Source organism: Anas platyrhynchos, chromosome 5 (assembly GCF_047663525.1).
Source record: "Anas platyrhynchos isolate ZD024472 breed Pekin duck chromosome 5, IASCAAS_PekinDuck_T2T, whole genome shotgun sequence".
Classification (NCBI taxonomy): Eukaryota; Metazoa; Chordata; class Aves; order Anseriformes; family Anatidae; genus Anas; species Anas platyrhynchos.
The window spans coordinates 55,975,600-55,992,771 of NC_092591.1; the positions used below are offsets into that span (position 1 = coordinate 55,975,600).

Here is a 17,172-nt window from a genome sequence, read left to right on the forward strand (position 1 = left end):
ATTAGATGAAGCCCCAGAAAGTAGGGCTCTCCTGAACATACTTTGAACCAGAGCTACAGGATGAACAGAAGAAGCTTGTGAATAGGAAGAGCTGTTCAGCAAAATTAAGTAATAGACAGAAGTTATCAACCAACTTCTGGCCTCGGTTTAAAAATAAATAAATGTGAGTTGATTTAAAATTACTATAGTATGCTATGTTAATCAATAGAAAGAAGCTGGACTATGAATATGCAGCAGACTCTAAGGTACTCTACAGATGGTTTTGGTGCTCACCAGCAATTATGATGAATAGTTTTAGTGACTGTTAATGAAACAATAGTTCCATGCTACTTGACAATACACAAATCTGGTCAGGTTTGGAAGGTCACTCTTTCCACAGCAGCAAACTACTTATACTTCCTGTACACAAGGCACACATCTAATTTACCATCCCCTCCTCTGCAACATCTCCCTTCAGTCTTGAACTTCTAGAATTCATGAGCTTTGAGTGAGTGATGGCTTCAAAAGTAGGTGAAAAACATCTTGGTTCCAGGCATTGGAGTACCTGTAGCTTTATGCTCCTGGGATATCTAGTTTTTTGTAGTTGAAGTATTCAGTGAGAAGCATAATAACCAATTACTGAATCAAATACACTGTCTCTGCATACTGTATGGTAATAGACAGCATGTTAATATTTAGATGCTTTTAGAGCAGAGTTCATTGTACAAAATATTGAGACATTTTCTCTCCTGAAGTATTTATAAACCAAACCCATCTCTGTTCCCTTAACAGGGAAAAAGAAGAAAAGAAGAGATATCTGGGTCCAGCCGATTGAAATTGATTTTGTTTTGAGGGTCAAAGCCTACAGTCAGTAATCAAACCTTAGTCTGAATTTGTTTTACTATAGTCATCTTCTCCCACTTAATGATATGCTGAAGTTTTTTTTCTTGCAAGTTATCCCTCTTAGTAACTTTGAAAAGATTTCAAAAAAAAATTAATGTTGCAGGAAAACTTTAATTACTGTTCAATTAAGTCTGGCAATGACCCCTGAAGGCTTGAACAGGCTGTATTTAAATGTGCATGGCAAATACAGCTCCATCTTCTGCAATTTACACAGGGCCAATGAGTTGGAATAGATGACCTATATGGGTCTGTTTGAAGCTAGATTATTCTTTGAGACTCTTTTTGGCAAATATTTAAAACATGGCATGAAAATTGTGGCAGTTGATCTCTACCTTTTGATAGTTAGATGATTTACAATTGCCTGCATCGGTGTTTGGGAGAAACTGAAATGTACCACTACGTGCTTTCTAGAAGACCAAATTTACGAAATTGCTTGGCTGATTTACTCATTTTCTAATGTAATTTAGACTAAATGGTTTTGTGGTCTATTAATCTTAGTAAATTTTCTTTAAAAGATGTGAGGTCTTTCAGAGCCATTTCAGGGAACAATTTGGCTTGTGAGCAGATGCATAGTTTTGCTAATATTGAAAGTGAGTGTGAGATGGGTGAGGGCTACCCTTCCCCATGGGAAATTTTCTGGCATGTTTCACGAGCAAGACTGAACTGAGGAGGACTGTTCAGTGGGAGAACAGGAGGAGTAGAGCATCCTTCAATGTGCAGATATGGTAGATAAAGTTCTTAAATCATAAAGATTCTTTGATAGCTGCTTTTTTTTTTTTTTTTTTTTTTTTTTTTTGGTAGGTCTTGTTAAGCAGGGTTTGCAGTATATCTATCTGATGAATGAATAAAACTGAAGGGTGAGACTTGTTCTCACTCTGGAAATGGCTTTTGATGAAGACAGCTCTGAGCTGGATTAGATTTGGTGCTTAGTGTACTTAACACTTTTTCCTGTTAATGATATAAGCTTCTAAATAGTACTATGTAATATTGAAAACCTGCTGTGGCCCTTGCTCTAACAGCTGTTCCCAGAGCTGTTATTTGTGTTTTTTCTGCTGCAAGGTGTTTAGTGGCTGCAGAAGGACATGGGAATGCACGTTAACATACTCTGGAAGTGTCCTACAATTAATTTGCAAAACACTTGCAGATCAGATTTTCTGGTAAAAGGCTAGCTCTTTGCTGCTTGGTTTCCTGTATGTTGCTAGTCCAGTTGGAAATGACTAGTGTGGCTGAGCAGTAATGAAGGTTTCTTTGATATTCAATGAGCTAATTCAGTTTGCTACCTTCATATTGACTCTCCTTTCAACTTTAGTACAAAGAAAGAATGATGGTGAGGGGTTATTCAGGAAGCAATAAAATTTGTGCAAGTTGTTATTGTAGTGACTACGCCTCGCCATCAAAAAAGGTTCTGCTCTGACCATGCTTATGCATCATTTGCACTGAGCAAGTGTCTCTGGTTTCTGGCTTTCCTTATTATTCATGTTTTTCACAACCCTTGCTTTGCTCAGTCCTCTGCATTTTATCCCTGCTGGTTAGCTGTATCTGTAACAAGGGGTGTAAAGATTGCATTGCAGGAGCTTGGACATCTGAAGGTGGGTTATCTTTTTCAGTATTCCATGGTACCTTTTTTTGTTGAGGCAATAAAAATTTGTAATAAGTAAATTGTATGATTAGTACTTTGTCTTCCAGACAGTTTTACAGGCACCTCCCATCTTTCACTCTGACAGTTCCAGGAAAAATTCTGATTGTGACTGTTTGTCAGGTAAATAAATAAAAAATCTCTGAGACTTGGGAGAGTTTGATAGGTGTGGTGTAGATTTGAAAAAAAAAAAAAAAAAAGCTGTGAGTGCGTATGTTGAGCTGACTTCATCCTTGTGCTTTGTGTAAATTGGGAAGTCTTCTATTGAATTAAAAGTTGGAAGGGGGATGCAGTTGAAATCCCTTTAGTTAAGGGAATCTTTTATTTAGTGTGGCTGGCTAGCGTGCTTTGTTGGGCCTAGAGATAGTAAGATGCACTTCAGCTTTGACCCTGAGCTTCACCTTCACTGTGTGAGGGTTTTCAGGCTGCAATGCTATCCTGAGCTCAGTAGTGGGATGGAAGAATGGGTGGGGAGCAAGTAGCAGACTTCTCTCAGGAGCCTTAATTGAGGGGGAGGTATATGAACCAAGACGCCCCTAGCGCAGTTGCATTTCCTTTTGTAGAACCTCTTTGTGGAGAGGTATATCTCCCTAGACTCAGCAGCTTTATTCTGAGCTCTTGTGAAAGGTTCCTTTGCCTCCCTTGTGTGAATTTATTTCCTGGTAGGATGGGATTAACTGAAATACTGAGAGAGGTGTGTGACCAGGGAGGAGGACACTTGGATTAGTATGTGCTGTGGAACAGGGAATAAGAAGCAAAGGAGTGTTTTTTATCTGGAAGACAACTTTGTTAGTTTCCCTGAGAAATGGGGGATCCATTTCAGGAATTATAAGTAAGACTGAACAGCTGATATAGGATATTGTATAAAGAGAATTTAAAAATAAGCCTGGTTTAAGTACTTTACCTAGCCAATTCCTAGATTATTTTTTATTACATTTTAAGACACACATCTATATGTGCATATATATATATATATATATATAAATGTATATATGTAAATGTTGGTTTGTAAATCTAGGGAAAATATGTCCATTTACCCTGCTTCTCAGTCTCAGCTGTGCCCTGTATTTAAATACAGAGTTGAACTCAGTGGTCTGATGATCGTATTTGGAGTATTTGAATAAGCTGAGCAAGGTGCTACTTAACACTGTTGATGTACAAGGATGAATGTCAGGTATGTAGATAGGCAAACATATAGCATGTGTAACTGAGGTAGGCTCCAAATAAAAATTCCTCATAAAGTAATGTTTCAGGTGGCTTTGTATGAAGCTGAATGCATTGAGAAGTACAGATGTCCCAGCTGGATCCTTAGCTTGAACCACTGTCAAGCCCTCAGGGCATGCATTTTCAGCAGGTGAGCCAGATGTCATTCTTAACTGCCCTCATTGCAGCCTTTTGTGAACCAAACCATATACACTACTGGTAGCTTTGTTTTTGAGATTGCAGATCCTTCTTATTATAAACTCTTTTCATCAGCTGAAGATTAAGCTAATTAGAGGAATCCAATAGACTGATACCTGGCTGGGAGGCTGGGGGGAGCAGGATACTGTGAACTCAATCAGCTTCTTTCCTTCTCAGCTGTCTGCATCATAGCTTTAAGTTTTCTTATAAAAATGGTGGATTTTCTGCTCTTAGAAAGCAGAATAAGTACTCAGTATTTAGGATAATGTATTTTATTGCATTATACATCTCCTAGTCTCATAGTCTTAAAAGAAGTCACTTAATATACATAAACAGTATGCAATAGCCCCAAGGTTTGTACTGCTTTTTATAAAGGAAGAAATGAAAATCCCAGTTAAATATTTTTGCAGTTGTTCAAACAGTCATTGTCTCTGTAGTAACTGAACATATGTTGCTGGAATAGTTCATTCTTATCAGGGCAGCTGCAGGAAAGATAAGGGAAAAGGAGTGCACTGTTATCTTTTGGGGGATGGGTTAGATACCCATTCTTGATGGAAAACTAGTCTTGCTACTGTTATTACTAACATGCAGAGCATTAGCAAGTTAGACTTGTTTCTCTGAAACATGAATTAAAAATATCTGTAGACCATGTTGTGTAAAATCAGCCCACGTTCTTATAGTCCTGACTTAGTTGTTTTTTTTTTTTCTTTTTTTTTTTTTTTTTTTATGTCCAATTCTGTCAGTTGTAAAAATGGCTTCTACTACGTGGACTAGTTATCTGAGGCAGTGTTCAGGTCTGTTGCCTCTCATATAACACTACACTCAAAGTTGCAGCAGATCAAAAGCTTGTGATTAGGATCTTGGTGTTTTGTATCTGTCCTGGAAGCTTCTTCACATGGTGCATAGCTCTTCGGTTGTTTGTGTAAAGGTTTGCCTACAGAAGTTGTGAAGCTTAATGTAGTTGTTAGCACCTGGTTGTACAATGTTTTGTTTTTGGTAGTGAAAACATGGAGCTTAAAAGCTTGTAAACAAGCATAAAACTGATTCTTGTTCTTATGCCTTGGCCAAATATTCTTTTTTGTCTATCACTGTTTGTTCTTTTGACCACAGCTATGCAAGTCCTGGAGTTTGGTCGTTGCTCACAAGTTCCATCATCTGTGTAAGGTGTGATTAAACCAGTTTTTAAAAGTTTGTGTGTAGGTAGCATTAACCTGGAGATCCTTTAGGACCCCAGATTCTAATAGATTGCAATTGAAACTTGAGGTTATGCAACCATTTTCAGAACCCGTCTTTTGACAGAAATAAGTCATTGTTAATTATTAGAAGCGTTAATTCCATTAATGTTAGAACAATGCTCAGGATATGTTTGGTATATAGGAAATGAACTTGTATGTAATAGTAGACTGAAGTGTCAACACCAGAACTGATATTCATGTGGAGGGCTAGTACTGTTCTCATTTCCTTTGGTTCTACATTTGGACACTTTGAATAATGCTCTGTAACCCATACTTAATTTGTCATAGATTTTCAACTTTGATATCATACTTGACTGTTCCTTGCTTCTGACCACAGTTAAAGGTACTGAAAAAGAGTTCAGAGGGTTCAGTGTTGGGACATACCAGAATTACTAAACATAAAAGCACCCTTAATGAGAAACAAATTTCAGTTACAATGAAAACACTTTGTCCCTGATTAGCGTGCTGCCATGCTCTGAGCTTTCCAGTTGAGCTGAGAAAATAACGAATTAGATGTATATGCATGAGTGCCTGCGCATGCATGTTTAAAGAAAAAAACAAAAAAAAAAAAAAAGAAAAATCAAGAGCCAAATTGCTGCTATAAATGACCAACTAGAGAGGACTAAAAATACTACAGAATCAAAAGACTCAAAAGGAGAAAAAAAATACAGAAAGCAAAAGTGAAAGATGAAAGGAAAGTTGCAGAGAAGGTTATGGTAAATAATAAGAAATTTATAAGCAACAAAAGGTCAGTGAAGAAGACAGCCAGGCCTCTGTTCGATAGCGGCAGTAATTTATTGACAAAAGAAAGTACAGTGCTAAGAAATTAAATGAATTCTGTTTCACCGCTTGCAATGGAGAATCAGGGTGAGATGCCAGATCTAGTAATAAATTTTCCCAGAGCGTAGAGAAGTAGTGAATAAAATACGGGCTGGGCAAAAATACGGGCTTTAGAAATAAGTGTCTGATCCAGAGACTTAACTAGATGGCACAGCTAAAGGTTGAGTGTCTACGTGTGAGCTGTACCTAGCACTGCTAAGGAAACCTTTGCCTTTTTCATGATTTTTTTTTTCTTCTTTTTCCCTGGGAGGCAGTGCTACTTGGTTAGAGAGAAGGTTCTGTAGGGTCTTCGGTTTCTGTAGAGTTTTTTCCACTCATCTTCCCCTGTTTTCAGCACCCCGTGTCCCAAGGCACTGGTGGATAGTGTCTGGAAGAAAGAAGAAACCAAGTATGGTCACAGAGGCTAGGGATGCTTGTTGCAAATGAGTATTGGCAAATGAGAAAATGAGGAAGACACAGCACTGGGAAATGCTTTAGATGAATGGCACACTGTACAAAATTTGTGATCTGTTTGAACTTCCTGAGATGAAGCTGAAGGACAAGTAGGCATAATCTTTGCACTCTGTTTCAGCTGGGCTTAGCTGCAATGGGAGAAATGCAGATGGCAAATGCAAGTCCATCTTGCAGAAAAAAATTGTAGTTGCAGAAAGAGGAAGATGATGGTGAGTGAAGCCCTGGTGGTGACAGAACGTGAAAGCTGTCCTCCCTTCAGCAGTTAGTTAACAGCTGCCTTGACCTAGACCTGCAGAGATTCACAACTGAGGGAAGGGTACTTTGGTCCATGTTGTAACTTCACTTCAGACACAATTTTTGTAGTTTCCATCTGGATGCCACTGAATAAAAAGGTTCTGATATTAGGATATTTTATGTGAGAGATGAGCATGTGTTTTTTATTTTTTCCTGCAGTAGTGACTAGTGACAAAGTGATCTGCCATATGTGGTGGCCTTTGTGGACTTGATGGTAACTAGAACTTCTCTGGGGAAGTGAAGGAAAAATGAACATATGTCTGTGAGCGAAATGGGAGCGGAAGTTGAAGATCAGAGTAGGGAATGTGAGTGTGTTGAACACGGTAAAAATGAAGTCAAATTTCAGAGGTAGAAAATGTATTGATGGTTAGGGGAGGGCAAAAGTTTTCCGGGATGAATGACTTCTGAAGAGAAAGGAGGTGATAGGAGCAGATGAAATGCATAGTACCCATTTTATGAACATGTTATAGGCTGTCTGCTGCAAGTTCAGAGAGTCTCTTTGCGACTGTTATTTTTCACCTTCTTTGTTCTTGAACTGCATGCTTATGAGAGTTTTTTCGGCAATCTGAGGCTTTTCATTACTAGCCTTCCAAGCGTTCTGCTTTCTATGACTGGCTGCAGAGTAGTGCTAGGAGGCTTTCATTGTTGCCTTCAACATTGGTGTATTACCAACTGTGAGAGAAAAGATGTATTAAAGGACTAAATGGTTGTTTATGAAGTCTTCATAATTAATTTCCTTTTCTTATGTCAAGTAGTTTTTCAAAGTTATGTGTGTAAACAATCTAAAATGCTTTGATCTTTACTTGTTTCCCATGTGAGTTTGAATATACCTGAATTGACAAGTAACCTGTGATAAAATCTGATAAGCTAAGAGCTGTGCATAACTTGATCTCTGGAGCACAGACAGCTTCATTACCTAAAGCTTATCCATGCTTTGATAAGGTACTTAGAGGGAAAACACCAAAATGACTTAACTATTTCGTGCACTCAGGAGCTTCTAGAATTCCTCTTATGAAACTTGAAGTTACAACCTGCTATGTACAGGATTTGTATGTAATAATACAAAAAAAAAATCTTCATGCATCTTTTAAATGTAGTCTGAATTTATTAGATTGATCCCATAGTATCTGATAGCTCTAACAGTGAATTCAAATATATTTGGCTGGGGGGAGCACTTCCTTTTGTTTAGCAAGAGACCTCTGAATTCATTTTAACACTGGAAATGCGAGCTACAGTATATAAAATATTATTCCACATAATGTTAATTACAACCAAGACTGGACCATCATGATGAGTTTCTTGAGTATGGAGGTGGACAAGGTATACCTGTGGTACTGTTACACACCTAAAGCTGTATCTCTAGCCTGTTTTGTGTAATGTTCCTCACCAGGCCATGCATCGACAATGGCAGCTGAAAAAATTCTGTTATGTTATCCCTGTTAGTATTCAAGTATTCACTTTCATATAATTATGTTTATATACGTGTGTTTATAAAGTAAGTGTAAAGAAGTGTGTACCTGTGTCTTATGGGGCTCTTTTTTAAGAGCAGTGATAGCATAAATCACTGGTCCAACACCTGGGGCAATGTTGGTTCTTACAGCCTATTATCTTGTTAGGTGATAAGAACACTGCTATTCAGTGAACGAAGTGTGACCTTATGTTGGAAAGATGAACTTGATGGGAATGAGACAGGAACTCAGTGCTCTGTCTTGTTGATGCTAAACAATTTATTTTTTTTAAAGTTGCAGCTTAAACTTCTGACCCTTGCAATGTGCAGAACTAAGTTCATGCCAGTTATCTAGACAGCAGAGTTGGTGCTCTAGGTTTAGGGATGCTATAGAAAATGAGGTGTGTTTGCCTGAGACAGGTTTGTATGTGAGAAATGAAGTTATCCTCCGTGGATGTTTATTTTCCCTGCCAGTATTAATTACAGCAAGGCTTTAGACCCACCTTTTAGATGTTTATGGTGTCTTTACTGTCTCCTTTGAGCTAGGATAAATCTCACAGCAGTTTTCCTTTTTGGGATAAAAGGAATATAGTTTGTTTCTCCATTTAAACTGAGGCTTTTTTAATGACTGCCTTGCTTCACACAGACTGTGTGTCTAATGGTTATTAACTAGGTAGAGAAGATGAGACCAGAGGAGGATTAGCAAGCGGTGGTTTTTTTTTTTTTTTATTATTATTATTATTCCTTGAGTAGCACCCACACATTGAGGGAATTGAGTGAAACTTGTTTTTCTTCACTTTTTTTTTTTTTTTTTTTTTTAATTTCTGTGTCTGTCTTGGTTTTCTTCCCTCTGTTCTTTTCTGTCTTTATTCCCTTTTACCCCCCAACCCTCTTATTACTTTTGCTAGCTGGAACATCTGAAGAGTTATTCTTAATCAGCGAGGAATTGATAAGTAAAATGCAGGCTGTTCTCTGCGAAATCAAAGACATGCATATGTGTATGTGCCATAAAGGAGAATGCTGGGAAGACTGTGGATGCTATTTCAGTCACTGTTAAATAAATGCAGCTTTGTGTTGCAGCTAACGAATGGCTCTTCTGGGCACCAAGAGGAAGGAGACTTAATTGTGCTGTGTTTCTTCCCCCAGGAACAGCTGGAAGACCATAGTATCTAATATTTGAATTTTATCACACGTGCTTAAAAGCTCTTACTTGTTTTAATGTTATTATGGACATTGTTTTCTGAATGGAAGGATTTATTCACTCTTTTTTTCTGGTACTTTTTATTTTGGCAACTGGGCATGTAGATTCAATTTTCTTTTCACAGCATTGATTGGGAAGTTGCTGCCCCTACCACATACTAATGCCTGTCAAACACTTGGTTCATTCTGCAGTCTGAAAAAGTTTGAGCTCTGCTGTCTGCCAGCGTTACCGGAGCGCTGTGGGCTTGCGTTCCAAGGAGCTGTCACGCTGTACATTGCTTACAGCTCTCGTGCATCCAGCCGCTTCCCATGTGATTGTCTCCTTTGAGAGTGAGCTTCCAGTTGGCAGCACCTGGTCCTTAGCACCAGAGGCTCCACTGGGAGAAAGCTGGCAGGGAAATATTTGCCAAGAGTTTTAAATATGGAAACTGTAACTGAATTAAAGAGTAAACTATGCTCAGATAATGAATAAACTGTTTCATTCCAATGCAAAATGTGTTGCCTTACTGTCATCCCTAAGGAAGGTGGTGGGTGCCAACAAACTCATTTGAATGGAGAATGGTGTATGTAACTCCTCTGAAATCAAGAACTGGGAGGATGGCTGGAACTGCACGGTGTTATTTGCTATCATGTCTTATGTGCAGCCAGGATATATAGACTTCGGGGGTTTACCTGCGAGAAGGACCAAGTTTGTGTTAGTGTGATGTGAACTTCTCCCTAGAAAAGCAATTTACCCACCTGCAGCTTTTTAATGTTAGTTTCTGTGTTGTTAGTGTTTGGTTGTGTCAGCTTAGTATATTGTTCCTGTGTAGCCCAACATTTTCAGAGCTTACTGCATTTACTGATGAATAGAATAATCCCTCTAACTTTTTAATCCTTAAAGCTTTTTTTTTTTTTTTTTTTTTTTTTTTGAGCTTCAATTTCTTAAGGTCTGATCAAATGCAACAATTAGGATTTTTGCTGATTCAGGTGTTGAGCTATATTAGCGGCTAGCTTCCTTAGCCTTTGTAAAATATCTCAATATTACTTTTTCAGTAAAGATATCACAGAAGTGTTAAATATTGCTGCTCAATAGCAGAAGCATTTTGTAAAGCTAATCCTGTATTTGAATTCCTCAGTAATGATATTTCTCTACCTATATAGTAAGGGACTTGAAAGCAAGTCCATTTATCTCTAAAACTGTCAATTTAATGACAGTAAGCAGAAGGGCAGAGAAGGAATACTAAGGGAAAAAAAGCTCTGCTTGAGACAGGATAGCTAATAAGAGTCTTTTAAAGCTGGTGATAACTACTTCTTTTGTGTAACGATGCCAAACAAGAAAGTGGAGTTACTGATTAATGATTTGGCAAGGTTCTACTGAGTAATACATGGTTCTGGAATTTCATGTGTGCCAGATCCTTTTGAATCCGATTAAAGAACAAGCTTTGATTAATGAACAGTTATTTTTTATTAATAAATGGTCCTTTCTCTCTCTACCCCTTTTTCTTCAGCAGTTGCTGGCTTTAGTTCTCTTTTGATTGGCACGTTGTGAGCTGGTAGCATTGAGTGAGGACAGCAGAGAACTTCTGCAGAAGCTATATATCAAAGCTGTCAACGGCTTCTGGATATTCCTTAGGGGGACTTCTTTCCCAAATTACTTTCAGTGTCAAAGAGGGGAGTACTGCTTTTTCTCACAATAGTTTTTGTTGTGTAATGATATAAATAAGCTACCGAATTCATATACGTGAGGCTAAACTGTCTGGCATGAAGTGCTTCACTATGCCTTTCAAAGTGCTTAAAACATGGCATCATTAGTTTGTTTGATATCTTGGCTAAATTAGGTCTAAAAATACTTCTTATGCTGTCAGGTCATGTCCAGAAGGACATGGCTTGGTTTAAAATAGAAAATAAGAAGTTCTGAAAGCTGTTATGAGGTTATGGTAAATTCCCTGTGAAAGTCAGGGAAGAACTTCATTAGGTAAAAGTTGGACATCTCAATGTCATTCTGACAGTAGTTTTTGGCTCTGTATAAGGGACTTAAAAGATAGTGTGCTGGGAGTCAAACTGAGCTTAGGTTGTGCTCAGCTTCTCAACACAAATCTGGCAAGAAGTACGTCTTTGGTGTTCATACAGTGAGTCTCAGTGATACTGTAAGTTGTGATGGCTGCTGGCTAATGTGTCAGATGAACTGAGATCCTCACTGTCCTAGATTTAAATGGCTTAATTTTAACCCAAATTTGACCGTTGGTGTTCCTTTCAAGCTATTTCTGATCTCCACCTATTAGAGAGCTGTATCTTAACCTGGAAGTAGGCCTCTTTAAGTTTTACAGCAACAATGACAACATGAGTTGAAGTAGAGAGCTTTCTTCAACTATAAGGTGTGCTAATCATATAGCTTATACTGAAACTATGTGAACATGCAGCTGGCTGGCTGAGCGGCTTGCTCGCTGTGTGTAGCTTTTTTCAGGCTCTTCCTCTGTCAGTTTAAAAGCAGTAATGAATTCTAAGAAGATCTGTTGAACAGAGAAGTACTGTGTTGTGCATCCCACATAATAAACATCTAAGTTGTACATTGCCTTCTGGCTTCTTAGACTTGCAATCTTTCCTCGGCAGACCTATCCCAAGTGGTCTAGGACTAGGAATACTAGTATGCTTAGGAGGCATGGTTTGAATAATGAACACTTACTTTGAGTTACTTGTTAGACTTCTTGCCTTGGAGACTGTATTAATTAGCCTAAATGCAGAGGCTCTCCTATCAGTACACAGACAGATTGTGATATTTCAAAAACAAAAATAAGATAAAAAGGATGTTAATCATGTTCAAATAACGAGTGAAAGGATGGCAGATTGTTCAGGATGTTATTCTGCTGGGACATTTTGTTCCACAAAGCTTCTTTGCTGTTACGCGTGGCTCATGTATAAATGGTTACATGTGGTATGGTGTTTGAGGTAAGTGACTTGTGTCATAGAAAGCTGCTGGAAAAACTGGGGTGCACTTGAGATGTCTGGAATTTTCCCAAAGGTGAAACCAGATCTAAATGACTGGACCAAGTCTTAAATCATAACATAAGTACAGACATGCAAACCTGACAGTAAGTTCTGAACAGTACCATGCTTTTCAATGTTGTAAGTAGGGTAAAGGTAATCAAAATCCATTCTAGCTGGTAACTTTTACTTCATGATTAAAATCAAGGCTGCTTTGGTATTAGACTTGATTGCGTTTACTAACTTTGATTATTAAATCTAGTCTCTAGTTCTTCTAAGTAGGACAAAGTTTTTATTCCATGTGGACTTCTCAGTGCCCTATTCATATTGAGAGTGTGCATAACTTTAGTATTTTTTTCTAATGCAGAAGTGAAAATTTGAAGAAATTTTGAAGGGTTCCAGTATTTCTAGTCACCCTACACAATTCTAGGGGCAAACCAGAGCTATTTGAGCAGAGTTTCCTGTCAAGCTGATTCCCAGGCATTTACAAGGTGTGTTTCTTTGTATAAGCCTTTATCTTCTAGATTTATCTTGTAGAACAACTCTTCACTGTAACTCTGTTTTATTGGTTTTGTTATACCTACACATGCAACAAAAAATCTCTGTACAGAATAATCTGTAGTTCACTGCAGCTTGTACATTGCTCAATATTCCCTCAGTCAGTTTTGATTTTTTTTAATCTTATCAGTTTTGAACTCCATCAATTAAACTGGCTAAACTGGCACAGCAATTTCAAACACATCCAGTTTTGTAGTAGTTGCCAAAACTTTCTTTTAAAATTTGTTTTTCTTCACTTAGATTCATGAAAGAAAACTAATTTAGGTAAGTATTCCAGTAACTTGGGTAAAGTTTCTGGTGAGCTTATAGTTTTTAACTGCAGTTGAGCAACTTCTTTGAAATCCAAGTCTTTGGAAATAATAACATCAGAATTGAAAGCAAAACATTTGTTGCTTTGCACTTGATTAGACTAAAGGAGTTTATCTTTCAAAGAATTATCTTCTGGTTTCATCTCTATTTGGAGCTGGAAGAAAGCTAAACTGTCAGACTTTTCTTAAGGTGTCATGTACCACCATTCTACCACTAATGCTGCAAAAATAGTGCAGTTCTGGCTCTAAGTATAGTAGGAAGAAGTGTAGGGATCTTGTTTCCTGTTTTCTTAAATTAGTTGTATTGAGGTGCAGAACATATTGTGGAAATGTTTTAACAGTCTTTAGGTCACTCTAGAAACTGTGCAGTGAAGGAAGAGCCATAAGGCGTTCAAAATTAACCTAATTTTTTCATTACAGATAATAATGAAAAGCCCAGTGAAACTGGCTTCTGTGTGGAAGAGTACAACTTGATAATCAACTTTGGAAATGTATTGGTGTTTAGTAATAGGCTTTGAATAACACACTGCTTTTAGTCAGGGAGTTGTGATTGCATGTTTTTATTTTGATGAATATTGACATTTTCAGCTCGAGAAATGAGTCATTGAATTATGTCCAACCATGTCTTGTTCAGTTGCCTCTTTTTCCTGAAGTGCATACCTGCTTTTTGCCATGATGTTTAGGTTAGATGCTAAGAGCTCTGTCAGTATATCCTCTGTGCAGCTTCATAAGCTTCACTTGCCTAAACTTAAGAAGAGTCTAGAAACCCTAGAAACTGAGAGTCAGTCACTGTTCAGTTGTGGTTGGGAACATCAACACCCATGTCTGTGTCCTAACAGAAAAATTTAACCCTGTTGAGGTCCTGATTAAAAGTCCATATCCATAGTCAATCTGCAGACTTTGCTGAATGGACAATGGTGTCTTTTTGTTCTGAGGAATTAGAAAACACTCAAAATCTTTCTGTTATTCAAGCTGCTTTTGAAAACTGTACGTCTGATTTAGTTGATTGGTTTGTCTGCTTTGAGGAATATATAGTATTTCTTTTTCTTATTAACTCCTCTCGTAGGTATGGCTGCCTTTTTTAAGGACAAGGGAGAATGGAAAACTGCAGGTATAGCATATAGCATTATGTACATGTCAAGCATTGTGCAAGACCACGGTTGATTATCAGAATGGGAAGTCTTGCCTATACTGGATTTTTAGGTTATCCTAATGAAAAGGTTTTAATTGGTGCTTTTGTCCTTGGCTCTTCCATCAGTTCTTCAATGCTGAAAAAAATAGCCCCTAACCTTAGAAACGTTGTGCACCTACATTGGATTTTGAATCCTTATCATTACTAATGCTAACTGTGTGGTGCTGATAGGTGCCCATTGTGAGCACAGAAATGGTCAGGAAGTCTGTCTGTGCTGGTTTCACGTTTCCAGGTCTCTCCCAGTGTGTGGAGAGAGGGTGTGAATAATGAGCTGAATTACATTGTTCTTATCATTCTGTAGCTTGAATTGTTATCTGCTACAGTTAGGAGGGAGTTGGTGTTAATGTGGACACGTAGGAATACTTGAGGTGAACAATGGCACATTGCTGGAGCTATTTTTTGAAGTGAGCTTTAAAAAGAGGCAACATATGCAAAGACCTTTTAAATTTTATTATAATTAATATGAAATAATAGGGGCATAAATGTTTGGTTGGGGTGTTGAATTAATTTTCTTCTAAACCTCCAGGTCCCCAGTAATTAATTTTACTGTGGTTGTTTGAGAAGACAGCCATCTTTTGTTCTCAATTTCCTGGAGTCTTTGCCGTCTTGTTCAATTTCTCAATGTTCCTAAGCTGTGCTGGGTAACAGTGACAGATGCTCACCAGCCTTTGCAGACTTCATATTGTAACAGGTCAGTTATCCTCAAGTACTGGTGCTACAAGCCACATTTTACTTTCATTTGCCTTGGATGTGGTACATTGCCAATGAGAGTCAGATCATTAGTTGGGTTTACAGACCAGCAGCATTCTTAAAGCCAGAATTAAGTTACTTTACTTTCTCTTCTGAAACTTGGTTCCTTTTGAACTGTTGGAGTATGCTCTACTAATACTAACAGTGGAGATGATGGGGCATCATGCTTCTGGTTTAACTCTGGGGGTTGTTAGTGAAGCAGTAAAAACAGACTGATACCTAAGAAATCATTCCAATATTCCATTGGTAATACGGTAGTTATAAGTATAAAAAAAAAAAAAAAAAAAAAACAAACGATGGCAGCTTTCTATGATGCTTAGCACATGCTAATTAAACAAATGATTCATATTTCTTGAAATTGAGCTGAAATTGCCGTAAGCACAAATGCTTAAGAAGAGGACCCTTGTTTTCCCCATCTCTAGTCAGTACTCATAACTTACAATAGACCAAAACTTGTCCTTACTCTTTTAGTAAACAAGTGTTTAGACTACTGGTAGTCCTCCTATAAGGTTGCAGCGTTTCCCAGCTATATTTGTAGTCACTTATAAACAAAAACTAATTTTGAAGCCCTGGACTTGGATTAGGTAGTGTGATCAATGTTAGCAAATTCTGAGACCTAAGAAGTGATAGACACTGAGTTGATATTCCAACTGTTATTTTAAGAGTCTGTTTAAGAAATGTGTCAGCATCTAGTGCAGTTCTGAAGTATGGGTCACGTTCTCCAGCAATCTTAGCAGGCTTCACATTCAGTAACTTGAATTTGTTGTTCACTGTACCTTGCAGTGGCTTTCACAGTACATGTGATTGGCAGAAATTAGAACAACAGATAACTGTCTGTGGGTGAATGCTCCAAAATGGAGCTTTTCATGTGTTAAGCACAAGTCTGCTACCTTCTTAGTTGCAGCTGGTATGTAGTGGTTGTGAGCTTGGACAGCACTTGATCGACACCTGGTTTCCCAGTAAGACACTTACGGTAAAGTGTGATACAGAGCCACCAGTCAGAGGCTGGCCATGCACTGTGCTTCTTCACATCAGCTACTTTGAGTGGGAAAACCAGGAGGTTGAAGACCCAGATGAAGGAAGTGGCTGGAAGAAAAGCATCTGCAAGTCAGGGAGATAGGGGAAGACGCATGGCGGGGGATGCTCAGGGGCCTTTGTTGCTAAGTCCCTGGACTAGTTACTGTACAGGGTCAACCAGTATGACTTTCTGCCTGACCCTTCTGGTCCTGCAGTAACCAAGTGGGAATGTAATGCTGCTGGGGGAAGAAGTGGAGCACAAGCAAGCTAGTGAGTGTTAAATAGTCTAGTGAAATAGATCTCCTCTCCACGACCTTTTAATAAATGCCAGTGGATTACTGTTCTCTGTGTCACCTCTGACAGCAATGCCTAGGCATGTGGAATCTTAGGATGGCATTGCACGTGTTGCAGTAAGGCTCTTGGTGTGAAAAAGGAAAAAATTCATATTGCCCACTTGTGTGCATGTGTCAGTGGAAGAGCTGAGAACAGAGTCCATAAGGAGTTTTCCTACATGACATGTGCTAGATTATTCCGGTGGTATGTTACTGCAAAGCTGCTTGTTTTAGAAGTTGTCAACAACATAAGCTAGCCCAAAGTCAAAGGAATTCTGACTAAATAGCTGCATACATTAGGCACTGATCTAGCTACATGCAGATGGCAGAGGCTAATGGAGAGATGTTCTGATTATGGATACTGGTTCACAGACAATCTGGATTCATATGCGGTTACCCACAGAGACAAAATTAGGTTTTTCTTAAGTTCAGCATTACGAAGAAGTTTCCTATTTCTTGAAAGACAACAGGTGTACATGCAAAAAAAAAAAAAAAAAAAAAAAGTAAATTCCACTTGCTGTAGAGGAAAAGCATGGTTGCAATGAGATGATTGTATGTAATAAGTAGTGACAGTGTTTTGTGGCTGAAACTGTCCAGGCACTGAATTCACAGCTGGTTTCTTAACCCCTGTGCAGCAGGGTGGTGTTAATGCTTTTGAAATGT

The 17,172-nt window shown here is 38.3% G+C and overlaps 1 protein-coding gene across 9 annotated transcripts in view; it reads left to right on the forward strand.

Moving 5' to 3' along the window:
• The window catches only part of LUZP2 (leucine zipper protein 2), a 245,354-nt gene that overhangs the window by 17,622 nt on the left and 210,560 nt on the right, over nucleotides 1-17,172 (forward strand). For 5 of the 9 annotated variants that reach the window (XM_072039153.1, XM_072039155.1, XM_072039157.1 and 2 more), the window contains exon 1: nucleotides 2,374-2,471. The exons of 3 other annotated variants lie outside the window; for them this stretch is intronic. The gene's annotated coding sequence lies outside the window, so the exon portion shown is untranslated. Of the gene's footprint in view, nucleotides 1-2,373; nucleotides 2,472-17,172 lie in introns of those variants that run through there. One more of the 9 variants, XM_072039154.1, reaches the window with a different exon arrangement.